Genomic DNA, 19,536 nt, shown 5'->3' on the forward strand with positions numbered 1-19,536 from the left:
CAGCCGGGAGAACCCCTGTGGGGTGGGCAGCCTCTGCAGGGGTGCGGGGCTGGAGAGCCACCGGGCCACGGAGTGTGCGATTTACACAGCGCCCGCTTAGTACGGTTCTCCAGCGGCCCTGGCAGGGAGGTGGGGCGGTGGCGATGTCATTGTTATCATCAGGAAACCAGGGTCCAAGGCACTGAGCTTATCTCTAGGTGGTCGATGCTGGGCCTGGGATTTGAACCCCGTTCTTGGCGCTCACAGCCCTCTGCCGGCCGTGGCACGCGCCGTGTGGGACAGCGCAGCATTCCAGGGACGGGTGGGCCTGCAGCGGGAGGCTGAGGTGGGCCTGGGTCCTGGCCGAGGAGCCCAGGTGGACAAGTCTCCCCCAGCCAGCCCAGGATGCTGGTGGCAGAGGACCCTGGAGGCAGGGAACCCTGCTCTTGGGGACAGCGGGGGCTCCAGAAATTGTGGGGCCCCTGCCCTCCCCCAGGACCAGAGGGCTCTTTGGGAGAGGTGGTTGCTGAGTCTGTCAGGAAAAATCGCAGCTCGGCCCCCTGCCTGGTCAGGCCAGGTCCCGGGTCACTGGAGGAAGGGAACTGCCCGGCCGAGAGCCTGTGCCCGGGGGCGGCTGGTGGGAGCTAAGCAGGAAAGTAGGACACCACACAGTCACTGCTTCCGCCGGTGCGGCACACGGCAGAGACAACCCCAGGCCGCTGGGGCTCCCCTGCCCGGGGCCCTGAGAGGACCTGGCTCCTGTGGGGACAGGGCCGAGGAGGGAGCTGATATCATAGCACAAGAAACAAGTCCCTTTGTCCCCCTGTGAGCAGGGTCATCTGGCTGGGCACCACCTCCCAGTCCTCCATGGCCCTGTGAAGTGTCTTCCCACAACTCGGGCCCAGGCTGTCCAGGCTCCTGGACGCCCCGCCTTCCCTTAAAGATGAGAAGGGTCACCCAGTGTTTCACGAACATCACCTGTGGGCTTTGTTTTAACATACGGCATCCTCGGCCTCTCCTTCAGAGCTGCTGGTGTGCAGGTCTGAGGCTGGGTGGGGAAGCCCTGTCTTTCGCAGGCCCCCTAAGCTGCTGCAGGGGAGCAGGCGTCAGGATCAGAACTGCTGGGTTCTCAGCCCTGCTGCGCGTTGGAGTCACCGGTGCCGGGATTCCAGGTGGGGCCTGGGCAGCCGCCCGCATATTTCAAATGTCCCCAGCTGGTGCTAATGTCCACCCAGGATTGGGAACCACTGGGCTAGGCGGCGTGAGGTTTGGAAGACTGGCTCCGGTCACCTGGAGGGCCCGTCTGTGTTAGGTCCCGGACCTGCAGGCCCAGCTGATGCTTGCAAGTGACAACCTGCGAAAATCAGAAAAGAACCCACGAGACCAGCTCACCCTCAGAGGCACGTTCTCAGGCGAGGCAGGCGCCTTCCTCGCCTCCCGCTCTGCTCTGCTCGCTTCCCAGCTTGTCCTGGGGAAGGGCAGGCGGCGCCAAATCTCCAAGGACGAATGAGAGTTTTTTTCCACCAGGGGGCGCGCTCGGCCTGGTGGCGCCCAGAACGGAACCGGTTTCCGGTGTGCTTTTGTTAAGCGCCTAAAAAGATTTTAAAGGAGCCTTCCAATTCCCAGGCAGAAAGTGAAATGTGTGAGTGTGTGAAGAGAGGAGAGGGGGAGGGAGGAAGAAGGGAGACGGAGAGATTGAGAGAGAGAGAGAATGGATTGGCATCATCTCCTGCTCTGGGCATTTGCCCTCCTGGCGGGAGAGAAGGTTACTCCCAGTGGCGGAGTCGCATTCTCTCGACTGTACATCTGCACGTGGGGGGCCGTGCCTGCAGCATCTGGGCCACGTGATTGCTGTGCCCCTGCCTGGGGGGACTGTAGACAACCCCAAGAGGTGGGTCTTATGGTCCTCATCTTATAGATGAGGAAACTGGGACCCAGAGAGGGTAAGTAACTGGCCCAAGGCTACACAGCTGGCAAATGGTAGGGCGGGACCCACCACTCTCGGCCATTCTTCCTGGACATCTCAGACTGTGCTGCTCGGGTCTCAGGAACAGGAGGCTCAGGGAGGGATGGGGCAGGGGAATGAGAAGGTGGGCGTCCAGGTGTGCCCACCCCACTTCAGACTCGCCCCTCCTCTTCCCCTGTTGTACTTACTTGGTTGCTTTGTAAGGGTTGTTTGAACAGAGTCTGGCTTTAAAACTTGTTTTGGAAATCAGTCATCTAGCCCAACACTCTCTCCACTCTCCCCTTCTCACAAATGGGAAACTGAGGCCTGGTAAGGGATTTGCCCAGAGATCCGCAGCTGCACAGTGGGAGCTGCCACCAGGGCCCCAGCCTGCGGGTGCCCAGCCACACCCCTTCCCTGTCCTCCCCTTGGCTTCCTGGTGGGCAGGTGATAGTTTACCCCAGGTTTTTCTGGAAAATGGTAATCTTTATATTTGAGAACTCTGCACCTCAGAGTAGTGGGTTCACTGGAAAATTCCATTCCGTAACCATGCCAGAATAGCTCTTTATTGAATGGAACAGAGTGTAGCGTCTTTAAAGCAATCGCTCATCAGTGCGTGGGCACAGCACTTCACAGTTTACAGAGGGGTTTCCGTGCCTTGCCGTGGTGGGGCTGGGGGTGTCCTCACAGCAGCCTCTCAGATGTGTGGCTGCCTTCATTTTGGAGGAAAGCAGGGACACGGAGCCTGTCACTCACCAGCATGTCCCTAGAAAGTGGGGGGCCAAACCCTGAGTCCCAGGCTTGGCTCTGTGGTCAGCACCTGAGGGACCCCCAAGGCACTGAGGTTCGATGTGCTCTTGGGCAGACATGACCGCTCAGGGCCTCTCGGTGGCCCTGGAGGGGCAATCCTTCTAGCAAGGTTAAGCAAACGCTCCTGGAGGATGACAGGAAGGTTCACGAACGCCCGGCGGAAAAGAGGGGAGGAAGAGAAACATCTGGTGCTGGTGAGGCCGCCAGGCTGGCCGGAGCCTTGAGCTCGAGCCTGTGCAGCGGTCCCTGCAGGGCCGACGTGGCCAGGGTCCCCGGCCCGAGGTCGGGAGCTCTGCTGCTGACTCTCGGAGTAACAGCTCCGCCTGACACAGCGGGGAAATGTTAGAAGTTGTGGGTTCATACAGAATATGTCCAACTGGGGACTCTGTGACCTCTCAGGCCTTCAGTGACCCCAAAGAGAAACAGCCATAAGTGAGACAAGGCCCCACTCTGAGGAGCTCTCGCATGTGTCCTCACTCCCGGAAGCAGGGTGCCGCCGTGCACACGAGCAAGGACGCTGATCACAATCCGATGCCAGCAATGCCACGTGCGGGCCTGTGTTACGCCTCCTGTGGGACCGTCTCACTTAGCCAGCAGGGCACCCTGAGGAGCGGATGCGGTGACTGGTCCCATTTTATAGATGAGAAAACTGAGGCTCCTGGGATTGAGGTCACCTGCCATGCTCACGTAGCTGGGACATACCCAGGTCCCCAAGCCTCTGCAGAGCCTCCCCCAGCCAGAGCTTTCCTCTCTGGCCCGGCACCCTTGCCAGTTGCAGGTCACACTGTGGAAGAAGAACAGGATTTGGAGGAGTCATGTCAGGCTCATGTCACCTCTTGGCTCTGCCTCCTACTGGCTGTGGGATCCCTGGCAAATTATTTAACTCTCTGGGCCTCCGTTTCATCATCTTTAAAATGGGCACAGCATGCCTGTCTCAAAGGGAAGCTGGGGGCGAACTGAGACGATGTACCTAAAGCTTCAGGCATAATGCGGTGCATACAGTAGGATGTCAATACACGCATGCTCCCTTCCTGCAAACATGCTTGAGAGGCCAGCCCGGGCCAGACGTCACCTTCCCTGGGTCACCTGGGAGCTCAGCTTGCCAGACCCCTGCTCCCCTCCCCACCCCATCCCAGCCCCATCCTTTCCAAAGTTGGCCCCGGAGCCACCAGCCCCCATGGGTCGCAGAGGCTGACAGGGGCTGACGGGAGCCAGTCCCGAGGGGTCTGAAGGCGGCTTCCAGGACTGATGAGGTGGGGGGGACGCTGCCCGGAAGCTGACAGCAGGGAGGGCAGGTGGGAGGGCACGGGGAGCTCTCCACTCTCATCCTGATGTCTCCTGGAAGGGCCAGGGCACCATCTAGGGGCATCTCTGTGGGCGCCTCCCTTCTGTGCCAAGGTCACTCTGCTGCTCTTGGTTAAAATTAGCCTCCTGCTCACTGCTCCGGACTGTGCGTGGCCTTTTCCCAGGAACCACCAGGACCCGGCCGTGCACGGACAGGGCTGGGCTGCATGCCCTCCTGCTGTCCAGGGCCAGATACAGCCTATGCCCACTGCTCTCGGGGCTGGAGGAGGGAGGGGCACATACATGCGCATGTGCATGTGTGTGTGCCTACACATACGTGACTAAACCAGGGATCTAGCGAGGAAATCACGGAATTGTACAAGCTTTTCGCGGTTGGTGTCATTGCTTGATTATGGTGTTTCTTGCTTACCTCCAAGGCCCCCTCGTGACGGCGCTGACATCACCTTGCTCATTCCCAGCCCCCAGCATTACACAGTAGGCCCACCGCTGCCCCCACACGCCACGCCTGAGATTAAGAAAAACATATGGTGTCCCTGCATCCCAGCAATCCTGGGATGAGCAAACGATAAAGCAAAACGAGGAATGGTCGGCCCCTGTCCCCTCTGTCCCTTACAGTGTTCCCAGCCCTGACACAGGGCCGAGTGGGTAGAAAGTGCTCAATGGATATTTTTCCAATATCCGAATGGAGACAAGTGGCTGCATTGCTCTCTGTCACACCCCACACCTAGTCACACGTTAACCCTAAACAACACAGCAGGCCAGGCAAGGATGGCTCGAGTCGCAGGAAGAGCCGGCCGAGGCTGGGAGGATGAGAAGCACAGCGGTCTGGCCCGATGGACTCGGGCTCCAGTCCTGCTCTGCCGCATGGTTCCCTGCGAGGCAGTCGGGTCCCGAGCCTCCTCCTCGGGTGTCACACACGTTCACTCGTCAGTGCTGTCACCTCGAATGGACCTGGCCGCGCTTGTCCAGGACTCAGCAGAAAGCCCAGCACAAGGAGGGTGTTCAACAGAGCGCAGCTGTTAGTATTTGCATGACATTTCAGCAGGGGGAAATGTGGATTAAACGTCCAGGGGCGTAGGATGGGATTGCTGCTAATCCTGCAGAGAGAAAGCTCACGAAGGGCATCGTGAGCAGTTACAGTAAGTGCCAGGCAGGAAGAGAGTATTTGCAGTGCTGTATAAGAAAGGATTACTGCAGAGAAAACTTAGGAAGTTCTTCCCGTTCCTAAACAGCCCAAAGACAAACGGACGGACGATAAGCACGGCGTCAGCCCCGAAAGAGAACCACAGACCCCTCATAATACAGGGAAAGGGGCTCAGTCACACCAGCAAATGGGACAATGCAAATTACTAACAAACAGTGGTGTTTAATTTTTTGCCATCAGATGACAAAATGGCCAGACTCCTAATGTCTGATAATATTGGTGACAATGTGGCAAAACGGTTTCTCTTTTTAGAAAAAAGAGGTTGGTGGGAGTATAATGTGATTCAAGCCTTTTGGGGAAGCATTTTTGGCTTCCAGAATGTTGCCGCATGCACTCATCGATGGAGCCATGGCACTTCTAGGAAATTATCCTGCAGCAAACCACGCCCTTGTTCCCAAAGATACACAAGCATACTCTTGGCTGCAACGTGTTAGCGATCAACGTGGAAACCGCGGCATAGCGATGGGGAAGACGTAAGGACGTGACGGCACATTTATTTTGGGGACGGCTGTCCTGCCCTTACAGTGGTGGGCACTTCGCTAGGTTCCGACTTGGGAACGTGACCAAGACATAGCAAGGGAGGGGGATGGTGCAGAAAAACACACGCGGCGTAATTCACACACACAAGTTTACATTCATCACGCACGCGCATGTGTGTAAATGTCCAGGGACTCCAGTGACACCCACCAAAGAGAGCCCCACGGCCTCTGGGGAGGGAGCAGCCGGGGCTAATGGGCAGAGGCGGATAAGGGAGGACGTGGCATCTTGCTCTGTCCCGCGTTGCTTAGTCTTCGGGAGTGAGGCTGCATTAATGCGTTTGGAGAAGAAAAAGGCCAGGCCAGTGGGAAGTGATGGATGGGTCGGTGCATTTGTGCCTGGTGGCAGAGAATGGATGACGTGACCCCGGGTTGGGTCCTGCCCTGGGCTCTACTGGCCCCCCGCCCCATTCCTGCCACTTCCTCCCCCATAGTGCCCTCCCCCGGGTTATCAGCGCCCACCGTGGGGAGCCCGGTTCTGCCCTGCGCCTGGGGACAGTCCATCACCGCTTATCGCCCGGCACGCGGGAGGCCGGCACCCGCCAGCGGAGAGGACCGGCGGTCGGGCTGATGGTAGCCGAGACCCTCCGCTCAGCATCCTAATGGGGGCAGAGGGACAGGGACTTCCGGCCACCAGCAGCAAAGCCACAGCTGTGACCCCCCCAAAGAGAACAGTTCCAAAGGATGGCCCTCTCTTCCTCCGATGACAGGAGTGGCACCTAGCAAGGAGTGTGGCCTACTGTGGGCCAGCCGCTGTGCCAGGCGGGGGCATGCCTTTTACTTTTTCCTCCTTACATAATCCTAACAGGTAGATACTGGGGTGCCCACTTCCCAAATGAGGGAACACTCAGAGACAGTAAGTGCCCCAGGTCACCAGAAAATACACGGCAGAACCGGGATCTGGACCCAGGGTGCAGTGACTGCAAACACAGGGGCGGGCCACTGCACAGACTTCCGCCCTAAAGCGAGAGGTCCCACTGGACCTAGTCGATGTCACCCTGGGTCTCCTGCAGCGTCCCTCACCCCTAGGGTGATTCATTCTGTGCCCTTATCCTTGGCAGGGAGTGAGGGACCATCTCCACTGGAGGTGGCCGCAGGGAGAAGTGGCACTTGCACACACGTGACTAACCCACGGAAAATGGGAGTCACCTGGATTTCCCAGGCAGTGGGCGGGGCCAGCTCCAGCAGGGCCTCCCTGGACCTCAGCCGTGCCGTTCGCCAGCCTCACTTTCCCCATCTGTACAACGGGTACAGGAAAAACACGAGTGGGAGTCAGAGAGATGTCAGATGTATGCCAAGCCCTGGGGTGTCGATAAGTGGAAATAAAGCACCCAGAACCCAGCTGAGCAGTGTCAGCAACCAGGTACCATCGTCACTGTCATCAACATCGTCACCATCATCATCATCGTCACCATTGGTGCTTCCTCATTTGTAAAATTAAGAGGAAAGATTAGATGACGTTAGATCTCTTCCAACTCTGTCTATAATTCCGGCAAGCCAAGGTGAACTTTTTGTACACTCCTCGAGGAAATAGAATTTACCACCCCAGCGTAAAGGGGAAATATTTCATCTGAGTGGGGAAAAAGCTTGCAAAGCCTTCCGAGAACCTCCAGAAACCGCCGAATGGGCTCACCGCGAACCTCCTCCTTTAAAGCGGTTCTCTGATGACGCTCGGTCCACCCCTCTTGGTTAATTCACATCCTTGAAAGTAACAGTTCAGACTTCCCAAATCTTCCCCTCCGCCACACGGAGTCCAGTCTGTGGGTCCAGGCTCCCTTACCCCTCCAAAGGGTCGGCACGACTTCGGGGGAGTGGGTTCTTTGTATAGAACCTTATGGAAGTCTGCAGGGCCTGGGGTTAGCGGAGCTTTGGAAACTCGAGGTAAAATCCCTTGACGAGCTTAGGGAGCGGGCATCTCTGGTCTTTGGAGAAGTCGCCTGGATTTTCAGACTGGGCGTCCGTTCCTAGTCCGGTCCCTGCCTGGTTACGAAGCGCAGCTCCCTCCGGGTTCTGATGGCCTCTGTGGGTGGCGGAAGCGGCTCTGTAATGAAGACTCTTGACCCTCAGGGCTGTGCCTTCCTGGCCAGCCTCCGCGTGCTCTCTGCCAGTCACCTAAATTCTCTGTGCCTCGGTTTCTCTCATGAAAATTATAGCAGTTTTATCTCCCCGGGTTATTTCGAATACTTGGGGCAGAACCTGGCACTTAGAAAGCTCCTATCCTATGTCCCCTGGCTTTCGGGAACAACAGAAGCCCGCTTGGAGTAGTGTGATTTGAGGGTTCCAGTCAGGGCTTTCCGGTAAATTCTGTCGGTCACTGTGGCCCTCTCAAGCATCAGGTGAACCATATGAAACCTCCACTTTTGTAGGTCAAACGTAATTGAGTTTCAGTTCAACCTACTAGCATGTGAGGGGGAAGCCCCTGAGGCCCACCCCTGAGGTGCACCCTTCTCCTGCAGTCTGGGGGCCGCAGCATAAAGCCCAGGCTTGCAGAGGGAGGCAGGGGGCTGGCGGAAATGACTTCGGTGCAGCTCAGGATTCTATGGCTGGTCCCTTGAGTCCAATCGCAGCTGTGCCCAGCCTTGCTGGGACTCGAGACATAACACAACCACCAGGGGAGGTCACAGTGGCCTTGGACGAAACCTCCCCGTGGCTGGATGGGCTCTCAGACGACAGCTGCACTCGCTGAGGGGGCAGGGCTGGGCGACAGCGGCGGGTACTCGACCCACCGAGCAGGAACTCACTCGACCCTCCCGCCCTCGCTCCAGCTCCCGGGTCGCGCCGGGACTCCTGGGCAGGTGCATGCGGAACGGCTCCGGCAGGACTTCAGGGGGCTTCCGCCCAGGGCAGTGGGGTGAGGCGGGGGCTCCAGGGGTCTCTGCAGGCCACAGGCCTGGATGTAGGTCCCGGCTCTGCCACTTCCTGGGGGGTGGACAGTAAACTCAGACAAGTGATTTGCCCTCCCTCTGCTGCGTGCCTCAGTTTCCCCAGCTGCACACTCCGGATAATAACGGTGCCTACCTCACAGGGCCGTTGGGACCGTGGGTTTGTGTTGCAGGGTGCTCGGTAGGCATCAGCCAGCGCTTTGATGACCATCTGTTCACACAGAGGGCATTTCTTCCACGCTGTGGTGGCGCCGGGACTGGCCCAAGGCCTGAGGGCTCCCTCCCCCAGAGCCCCTCGGCTCCACCCCGCCCTGTCCTGGCTGCATCGTTGGTGGTCCTGGGCCCACCGCAGGACTGTCTCCCTGTGATAACTGTGGGGTCGCGGGGGTCAGGCCGGGGCCAGCGGCTGGTCAGGCATGTCCACTCACCCTGCTGCTGGGAGGGGCCGTGTGGCGGCTCGGGGCTCTCGTCTCAGAGAAGATGGTGTAAACAACGAGCCTCGCCGTGAACTGGACGAGCCTGGAAGCACCTCTCTGAGAACAGCGGCATCCCAGCCCAGGAGGGCCTGGCCCCAGGACCCAGTGCCCCACGGATGCGCCCTTAACACACCTGGTACCTGTGGTGTGCTGAGGGATGTTCTCTGAACCACTGTGGACTTTAGTCTCTTCTTCTACCTCCCCCCTACTTAGCCTGGAATGGTTTTGAGCTTTCAATTAATGGCAGGGTGCCCAACGCAGTGCCCAGCCACAAGGAAGCTCTCAATACCAGTCAGCACCTGCCCCCTATAAGTTTTGCTTCTCCAAAAGTCCCCTTCTGAGATGCTAAGGTCCCTGTGATGGGCCCCAGAGGCAGGGGGTCTGTGGCATCTGTCAGTGGGGAGAATGTCGTGATGGAGTCACAGAACTTGAAGCTGGAAGGCTGCTTCAGAGCTGGGCCAGCCCGGTCTCATTTCGTTACTTTACAAAGGACCACGATGTGTTAATCAGCTTGTGCCGCCGAAACACAGCTCCATAGACTGGGTGGCTCATAACCGAATTTCCACTCTAGCTGTGTGGACGCCGTGCTCCAGGGACCCCGCCCGCAAGGGGGATCACATTCAATTATAATCACAACCACCAAGATAATGTTGGCTGCCCTTTATTTAGAGCCTATTATGTCCAGGTGCTTACTACACCCTGCAGGTGTGGGAGGTAGGTCCTGTTGTTGAATTCTGACCTCAGCAGGTAGGTTCTATTCTCATCCCCATTTTATAGATGAGCAAACTGAGGCTTAGAGGGACCAAGGCAAACAACTGGCTAAGATCGGACTGCAACTTGTCTGGCACCAAAATTCTTCCTCTTCTGTCTACCTTTCTTTCTAAATACCCTCCCCGTTTCCTTCTTCTTGTTGACTAAGCCCCTGCTCCACATGTATCATCATAGTCCTTGAAATTCTAAAACCTTGAGCCAGTCCTTTCAGCCTCCTGTAAAACACTCTGTTTCCGTTTTGTGAAAGTCTTCTCACCACCAGTGTGGAACAACCTTTCGGGTCGGGCTGCTTCTCTTGGCTTCTGGCCTCTCCTGTGAGCTCGGGCGACCCAGTCCAGGGTCTGAGCAGGGCGGAAGACGCAGCGGAATCCACAGCACCTGGTGGGCGCCTTCCCCCAGGACAGCGCCCGACTCCCACCTGCTTCTCACTCCAATTCCCAAGCGAAATCAGCGATGTCAAGGGAGCAGCCAGATGTTCTGTCCACCACATTCCCCTGTTCTACTTACTTAATCGCACAATTAGTTAATTAGTGGATTACTTAATTAATACATGACAGAGAAGAAAGGGAGGGAGGGAGGGATTCTGACCCGTCAGGTCTGGGGGGATGCATTTTGACTTCTAGAGACAGCTGCACACATCTAGACATTAGCGAGCCATTGAAATGTAATGGCATGAGAGCGGTCTTTGCCCTGCTGCGGCCCCGGTGCCTAGCACAGGGCTCGGCCTATAGCAAGTGCTCGGCAAATACCTGCTCAGCGAGGAAATGAGCAAATCCTTCTTTTATGCCTGGCTTCCCGGCCGCGTTTGTTCTGGGCCCCTCTAGCTCTAGGGCTTCCTCCAGGCTCCGCCCGCTCCGCTCTCCCCCGACCTGTTCTGCTTCCTCAGCGTCCACCCTGCCCGGCCCGCCCCAGCCCCACCCTGCAGCCCGTGAAACCTCAGAACCAGGATCCCGGACCCCTCACCCTGACCGGTGCCCCCTGCCCCGGCCTCCGCCTGTTTGAGAGGGTGGGAGAGTCAGGCAGGTCCTGGCGCTTGAGAGCTGCACCTTGCTCACGGGTCCCACCTGTGTGGGATGCTGCAGCTCCCACCTGCCGTTCTTGCTGTAGAAAAGCAGCAAAGCTGTTCTGGGCTAGTGCTGCCATCTGGTGGCCGGCAGCAAAATCTAGGGGACTGAGTTCTCTCCCTTCCCTCCCATTTCTCTCCTGAAGTTGCCGCACTCCGCCCTCAGCTCTGCCCAGCCTCTGTGGTCCTCTGTCCAAAGCTTAGTGCGCTTCAGGTCAGACCCCTGCTCCTGCACACAGGTCGTCTCCAGCTCCTGCACGCCTGGGAGCTCTCGCCCGCTGTCTCGGGGAGGGCTCTCCCCAGCCCCAGCTTGCTATCTCTCGCTCTTCCTTTTAAATCTCGAGGGGAGATTTTTAAATGACCCAATCATAAAGGATAAGAGATAGCAAGGGATCTGTATTAATGAAAGGAAAATGTGTTAGATGTGAAGCTAAATGCAATTTAAAAACTGAACACGTTCATCCATCTCCGCAGTACGGCACTTGAGGGCGCTCTGGAACCCCGTCCCCCCACCCCCACAGATGAAGGCAAAAGTCTCCCTCTATCTCTTCACTTTCCTCTTCTATCTTTCCTCAAGAACCACCATTTGGGGGAGGAAAATGATTGCTCAGTCAGGTTTCTTGCTTTGTTTCATTTAAATTACGAGTTTGCAACAGCATGGACTTTTCGTTGCAAATGTGTGGGTTTGAGCCGTGGGTTTGGGGGATTTGGGAGCTGGAAGTATTACGTTGTTTCCACAGGAAAGTGTCTCACTGGTTCCCAAGGGGCCCGTCTGTACGTAGGTGCTCCCTGAGTCGTCGCTTCCTGGGCTGTAAGGTGGAGACAGGTCTGGGGGAGCGATGGAGGGATGACGGCAGATGGGCGGATCCCGCCAACACGGCTCTTTCACGTGATGAGCAAGACAGAGGACCCAGTGCTTGAGCTTCTGGTTCTAGAAATACTGCCCTGAACCCTGTAGCAGGACACAGAGGAACACAGGGGCAGGGAACAGTGACCACGAGCAACGGTGAGAGCCAGTTGCCCCCTTAGCAACCGTGCTGTCTTCACACCCCTTAGCAACCGTGCTGTCTTCACACCCCTTAGCAACCTTGCTGTCTTCAGACCCCTTAGCAACCGTGCTGTCTTCACACCCTTAGCAACCGTGCTGTCTTCGCACCCCTTAGCAACCGTGCTGTCTTCACACCCCTTAGCAACCGCGCTGTCTTCACACCCCAGCGGGCAGCTCACGGGACGGAAGGCAAGTGTTCCCTGACAGTCCCAGGAGACACTTCCAGGCACCTGCCACTTCCAGGGAGACTTGCAACATGAAGCCAGATCCGACTCACCAATGGAAAGCGCGCAGTCACCGTGAGGCTTCCCTGGAATGCACACAAGTCATGAAACCGGAATCATACCTGTGGGAACGAGTGCAGATCCCCAACCCTCACGGCAGCTTCTCAAACCTATGAGAGGTTCCGTCTGTGCTACCGGTGCTGGGACAGCGGAAGGAGCAGGCTCGGCTCCTGGTCACCTCTCTCCCTCTCCGTGTCACACATACACAGAGGCACAGTCTCACGTAAGCCCCCTTATCTGAGGATGAGGAGTGGCCTCTGTCCTCCCACAGAATGGGAGCGCGTGACGGCAACCACGACAGCGACAGGCCTGGCTGCTGGTGACGCTACAGTCTCGTGATTTGTAAAAGAGAATATTGACGATATCCAGTTTTGTTTCTCGCCTGCTTTCTGGTCTCTTTCCGGCTACCTCCTTTCTCCCGGGCTGTCCTGTTCCCACCCGGCGCCTGCTGTGTCTCCGTCGGGGTGACTCTGCGGTGTCCACGCGGAAGGGCCTTGGGTTCCTGGGAGGGCGTCGTGGGCCTGCTTTTCTGCACAGCGCTTTTCGTAAGATTGAGAAAACAACATTGTCCGTATCAAAGACCGGGGTGCTGAGGGAGGTTGGGGGTCCCCCTCCGTCCCTGCGCCCGAGTGGCCAGGCCGCCACCTCCGCTCAGCCCTGGCAGCCCCCCGCCCCTCAGGGCGGCTATCTGGCTGCCCCCTCAGCTGGACACAGCATTCGTCAGCTTTGATGGATGTAGAACTCCCAGCCCCGACATGTTTCACGCATCCCCAGGGGCTTTGATCCCCTTGTCTGGGACATAAATGAGAGGATTACCGAGACGTCCAGAACACGGCACCAAAAACGTCTTTCGCCGAGGTGCTTTTGCCTGCGGAGATAAGGGCAATAAGCCGCCTCTCCCCGGAGCCATTAGCACCCGGCGCTGCGGGGAGCTTCACTCCGGGAGAGCGGGCTCGGGAGACTGGCCTGGAAGGATCTCCCTGCCATTATTCCCCGATATTGTTTACATCTGGGCGATGCGGATAAAGAGGCCGGTCACTTCTGGCTCCGCCTCTCCTCCCCGAGATTACGAGCAACTGTGGCTGACATTTGCCAAGGTTTCCTTGAGTGGCGTGGTGGTGGCGTATGGTTACTGTCAGGGGTTTCTGGACGTGGCATTGGGACGGGGACTGGTATTTTTAGGACACCCGGCGTCCTCGCTGGGTTTAGGCCAGCTCTGCAGACGGCTGGGGAGCGGCAATGCCCTTCCTGCCTCGCTCCACCCGCCGAGGGAGGCCAGGGGATGTTGCCCTCCCCTCCTCTGTCCCTGGAGGCTGAAGGCCGGTGTCCGAGATGGGGGTTCCTTGACACAGACCAAAGTCTCAAGATGCCAGCCCAGATCAGGGAGCCATCGGCGAGGTGGGAGGGGCCTCCGGGGTGCAAAGAGCAGCTCCGGTCCCAACTCTCTGACCCGCATTAGATCAATAAGGCCTATTATATCTACTGACGTAGTTATCATGCGTGCCCCTGGGGACAGGTGAGTCAGTGACAAATAAGGCACATTCCTCCCTTCAATGAGCTCAAGATCTTGTCTTCATCTTCCTCTTGGTAAAATGGCCAGAAGGCTCTGTGGGTTGGAAGAGATCCTGGGAGTCCACCTAACCCGAGCCCAGTCAGTGTTTTAAGACCTTCCACAGTATCACTAAGAGATAATCACCCACGCAAGCTCGAATACGTCCCCTGTCGGGCACCTCACTACCACAAATCTCTGACATTTTAATCACCGTAAAGCTCTTCCTCGTTGGACCAGGGCTTGCCTGCCCACGGCATCGACGCCTTGGTCTTACTCCTCTTCTCTGGGGCAGAGCAGAACACGTATCACCACCTCCTCCGATCCTGTGTGGGGCAGTCCCTGACCCAGTGGCAGGTCCTACCTTGCACCTGTCACGTGGCGAAGTAAAATTAGGTAACGTCGAAGCCACAGCACTCGCCCTACCCCAGGCCACCACTAACCCGTACAGGGCATCTGTGTGAACTGGAAAAAGGTGGCTTTCCCCAAACACACCCCCGCCAGCTGCCGGGGAGGTGCCACATGCACTCGTGCAGCACTGTGGGGCTCTGGGTCCTCCTCACCCCCGCAGGGTGACTGTTTCCTTCACCTCACCATGGGGCCTGAGAAGGAAATCTCTGGAGCCTTGACATTGGAAGGGGGTTGGTGAAGTACAACCAAAAGCCAAAGTGATTTTTTACAAAAATTTTTTTAAAAGCAAACAAAAATGTATAGGCATCTAGAGCAATCCTTCCCCAAAATTTCAGAAAGCATCTCACACTCTCAGGTGCGTGTGGCCTCTTTCTTGGCCACCCTGGTTTCTTTCCTGCGTGGGTCCCTCATTCCCAGGGCCTGACCCCAGCCGCCTCGTTCAGAAGTGGACGGGGAGGCTCAGAGGCTCTGGGCTGGGCGCGCATGGGGGACAACCTGCTGCAGGATGAACCAGGCTACCGTCCTCCCGCCCTGCACTGCCCAGGTGAGCGCCCAGGAGAGCAGGCTCAGTCACCTCCGTGTCCAGGGCCTGAGTCTCAGCTTATGCCCACCCCACCCCCATCCCCAGTAGCTTCCAACCCAGTGGGTGCCTGACTTGAACTTGATATAGATGTTTCCTTCTTGAAAGAAAAGGCCCCTCTATCGGTCTGATTCATTCAGTTGTTTCCAACAAGTGACTTTCAGAGATATGATACACAGGCCCCAATGTGGCACAGGCTGTGGGCAACCTGCGACCTTTGCTTTCGATCCTATTCGAGCCCCTGGGAATGCTGGGGTGGCAGACAGCCTGTCCCCCCAGTGCACGTTCCCAGAGACTCTCAGCCGCACTTCCCCACGACTACGTGCAGCGCAGCTTCCTGAAGGAGGTGACATTTGCACTGGACCTTAAAAGGTGGGTAGGTTTGGAAAGTGGAAACAATCCACGTGGCCATAGATGCATGAATGGGTAAGCAAAACGTGGGCTCCTGGCCGCCCTGTTGCCCTCAGCCTGCCCCCTGCCACCCCTCCGGGACCCCGCCTTAACGAGCTTCCTCTCTGACCGACGCTCCCCGGGTCACGCCCCCTCTGTCCTGCCAGGGCATCTGCCTCCCTTCCCGTGGGCTGCTTCGGAGGAAGAGGGGCCCAAGAGGGAAGCCGCTGCCCTGCCAGGGAACCCACGCCAGGCGTGTTTCACGGCGTCGGCTCTTCAGAGCAGGTGGTAGCACCTGAGCTGACCTTGTGGGGAGGTTCCAGGTAGAGAGGGAGCCAGCGAGGGAGGCAAGCAGGGGCGGGGGTCGTCCAGACAGCGGGGAGCTGAGCCCGGGAGCAGAGGCCAAGGCCCGGGGATCTTGGAGGACCAGGTATTACGTACAGGCAGCCTGTGCTTGCCAAGGCCCCTCCCTCACAAACACCCACTCAGGCCCAGCGGAGCCTATTTCTTGCTGCCCAGCCAGCCCAACGCTGACTGGGAACACCCATCCCCCCCCCCCAACCCCCAGCAACCCCCCCGGAACAAACCAACCCCACGGAACCCCCCCCCCGCAACCCGCAAAACCCTCCCCCCAACGCAAATCCCCCGAAGGGGGAACTGAAACAAACCCGCCGGCCCCCGGAAACCGGGCCAAAAAACCCTGCCGGGGGCCAACAACACCGGCAACCAACCGGGCCCCCGGGGGGGGGGCAAAACCATGCCGGGCCAACCCCCCGGGGGAAAATGGAAAAACCGGGGCCGAACCGCAAGCCCCGGGTGCCCCTGGCCACATCGCAGCCTCTTGGAGAGGCAGCATCCCCGTCTGAGGGGCGTACCTGTGCCGTCTTTCCCTCCAGATTGTTTCGGAGACCAGCGAACTAGGAAAATGAATGCAACAGGGCGTTGCTGATTGTAAGCAGCAGACATGAGGGACTGTTGTCCTGGGCACTCTAACGGTGCCTACGTCGTCATTCCCAAAGGAAAGCTCTAAAGCTGTCCCTCCCTTAGCCACCCTCACCAGCCCCACCTTCAGGCGGGGGAATGAATTAGGAGGGTCCTTCAGATGCCGCCGATCCTTTAAATTATGTCTACTCCATCACTGAATCACTGCTTTAAATTTCTGAGATGCCGGAGAAGTGAAAGCCACCTCCCACCGCCCCAGTGCCCCTGAAGCCTTCCCTCCAGAGGTGGCCCCTCCGGGGCTAGGGCAGCCCCCGCCCTGCCGCCCCACACTGCACGGCCTGGTGCTTGGACTCCATCCAGCCTGGAGCCGGGATAACAAGGCGGCTCCTCCAGGCATTGCAGCCAATTAAAAAGACAAATGACCACAGGCTTATCTTCCCTCCTCCCGCGCCCCTCCCTTCCCACCCCGAAGTGGGGGCCTCCCCTCCAGGGAAGTGGGCTGGAGCCCCGGCTTGGACCGTGCTGCGATCCTCCTCTGCAACGACTGGGCTCCCCCACCTCCCTCCGCCCCCCAGCCCTGCCTGGGGCCTTCCAAGGTCATTGATGGATGGAGCGTCTCCAGCCTCCTCTTGGAGCTTCTGCCTGTTCCTGCGACCTGGGCTGGAAGGGAGGACAGTGGGAGGGACAGGAGTGCACTGGGAGAATGCAGAGCAGAAAAGCCGCAGGCTCGAAAGACTTTTTCTGTAATGTTAAAAGCCTTGGAGTTTATTTTTAAGTTCTGGCCTTGAGGCCTGGAGCTTAAACAGAAGGCTCTATTTCTGAGGGGCATTTAATTCATTTACCCGTGGTTAGGGCGACCCGATCCCATGGCTTAGAGTAGGGCCGGCCGCCCAGGAAAGAGCGGGAATTTGTGGTAAATCCAGGTTCCAGCCCCGAGGAGCTCTGAGACCAGAGCACGGCCCAGTTTGTCAGATTCTCAGGGGAGGCGACAGGTGCAGAGACGGCACCGTGCACGAGCGCCGGGCACAGCACTGGGCACAGACGAGGGGCATTGTCCCTCCATTCCCTTCCCCGTGTGGCCACCTCGAGACGTGGATTCTAATTTCTCTACAGCTCACACCTTCACGTCCCACCAGAACTTATTTAAGGGCTCACAAGTTTCACCAACAGAAAGTTTATCCTGAAATCTGACTTTGTTCCCGTCACTCCCAGACGAAATCCTACTCGTCCTTCAAAACCAAGTTCAGCTGCCACCTCCCGGGCTCTCACCTCCACCAGTCTCCGGGCACCGCATCAGCCTTCCACGCTCGCTCTGGTCCTTGTCGTCGCCCCGTGAAGTTACTGCGCATTCCTTGAGCGGTGCCCCGGGCCCACCTGTTCGCGGAGCGCTTGGTAACCGGGATGACGGGGATGTCTCCTGCCCTGCAGCATGCATGCTCTCCAGTCGGAGAAAACAGAAGTTTTTTTAAAAATTTTAAAAACTAAACCGAAAGCACGTGTGTGTCCGAGGCAGCAGACCCCATCTGTCCCCCTCCATGTTGTGAGAAACTGCGCGGTGCTGACAGAGGGGCCCCGGCAGATGTGAATTCTCTCTAGCCCAGGCCTCGTTTTTGCCGCTTCTCTCTCTGGGAAGGAGACTGAGGGCTGTTCACAGGCCGGTGGTCAAGGTCCCCTGCTCTGTGGGCCCAGACGGCACTGAGGCCCTGTTTCCGGGACACACCAGGAGACCCCACGGCTGGCCCGGGGCTGGGTAAAGCCCCCCAGACTCTGGCAGACCTGAGAGAGGCCGGAAGGATCCACACCACCGGCTGGGCCCTGGCACGCACTGAGGGCCCCCAGAGGGAACCGCCTGTGACCCCAAGCACCCCAAGAGGCAGGAGCTGATTTCCTTTCTGTTCCTGGTTAGAGCCAACTTTTTGTAGAGGAGCCTTTTGGATCATGTTCAGGTCAGACGAGGCACAGGTCTTAGAGTGAAGGAGCCAAAAGGAATTCGTAGATCACTCAGCCCACCCCCATAGGCAGAGACGGCAACGAGACCCCAAGTAGAGAAGAGGCTAATTTTAGACCAATAGGACCTCAGAGGCCATCTACTTTAGAGAGGGAAAATTCGCGGTTTTGTGCTTCTAATCACTTTCAACACACGCCACTGTCAATCACGGCTCTCCCTGTTGAGCCCGCACAGGCCCCCGTCCCCCCGCGGGGACTCCGGGCACCGACTCGTGAGCTGGCACATGAGACGATGATGACGATCGTGGTGATGATGGTGTTGATCACTCACACGTACTGGAAGCTTCTTCCATGTCAAATCTTTACAGCCGTGGCCTCATCTGATTCTCACCAAGCTGTGAGGAAGGTGCTTCCAGCACCCCCATTTTGCAGACGAGGAAAAGGAAACAAAGAGGGGAAGTAACTTGCCCAGGGCCCCACAGCTAGTGATTCTAAAGCTTGCCAGGCCTCTGGCCTCAGGTGGGGACACAGGGAGGACAGGCGTGCAGGCCCCAGCACACCTTCCCGGAACTCCACACAGCCTCTGCGCTGGGCCCGGCGCTCCACCCGGCAGGCCAATCGTAACAGTAGCAGCTGCCATGTATTTAGCATCTACTGTGCTTCAGGTACGGTGCCAGATAATTGGCATACGTTGTCTCATTTCGTCCTCAAAGCCTCCTCCCAACCAGGCATTGTTGCTTCATCTTACACGTGGAGGAACTAGTTAACCAACCTGCGCAAGGTCGCCCAGCTCACCCGAGGCAGCATCAGCATTTGAACTCGAACCTTTCTGACTCCCAATTCCATGCTGTATTTCTGCAACACTGTGCTTCCTCCCTGGACCGGCCACCACCAGTGGAAGGTGTTGGTGAGATGCTAGATCCTCCCACAATGTGGGCCCAAGTGCTGCCACCAACACAGTTCCCGGCCCACCAAGGAGACATCAGGCAGCCGGGGCAGGGGCGGATGACCCCTACACTCCCACCTGTGCCCCTGTCCTGGCAGCCACCTGCCCCTCCAGCAGCTGAGCTGGAAGCACACTGAGGGCAGGGCCTGGTCCCAGACCTCCTGGGGGGCCCCGTCTCAGATATGCGGTGTGGTGGAGGAAAAAGTGCCCAGATCTGATGTCAGGAGGGTTGGCGGAGTCCAACCCTCGGCCTCCTGCAGGCTGCGAGATCCCTCGGCCTCCTGCAGGCTGCGAGATCTTGGGCACTCGTGCAGCCTCTGGGTGTCAGCTTCCCTGAAAAGTGTAAAGCTCCCGACCCTCCTCTCAGGGGTGTTGAGGGATCAGTGAGCTCCTGGGGATGCAGAGGTCCCAGGTGCCAGAGGACTTGCTCCACCCCTCCACCTGGGGCAAGTCCCTCCCCCTCACTGA

Source organism: Propithecus coquereli, unplaced genomic scaffold (genome assembly GCF_000956105.1).
Source record: "Propithecus coquereli isolate 6110/MARCELLA unplaced genomic scaffold, Pcoq_1.0 Scaffold1545, whole genome shotgun sequence".
Classification (NCBI taxonomy): Eukaryota; Metazoa; Chordata; class Mammalia; order Primates; family Indriidae; genus Propithecus; species Propithecus coquereli.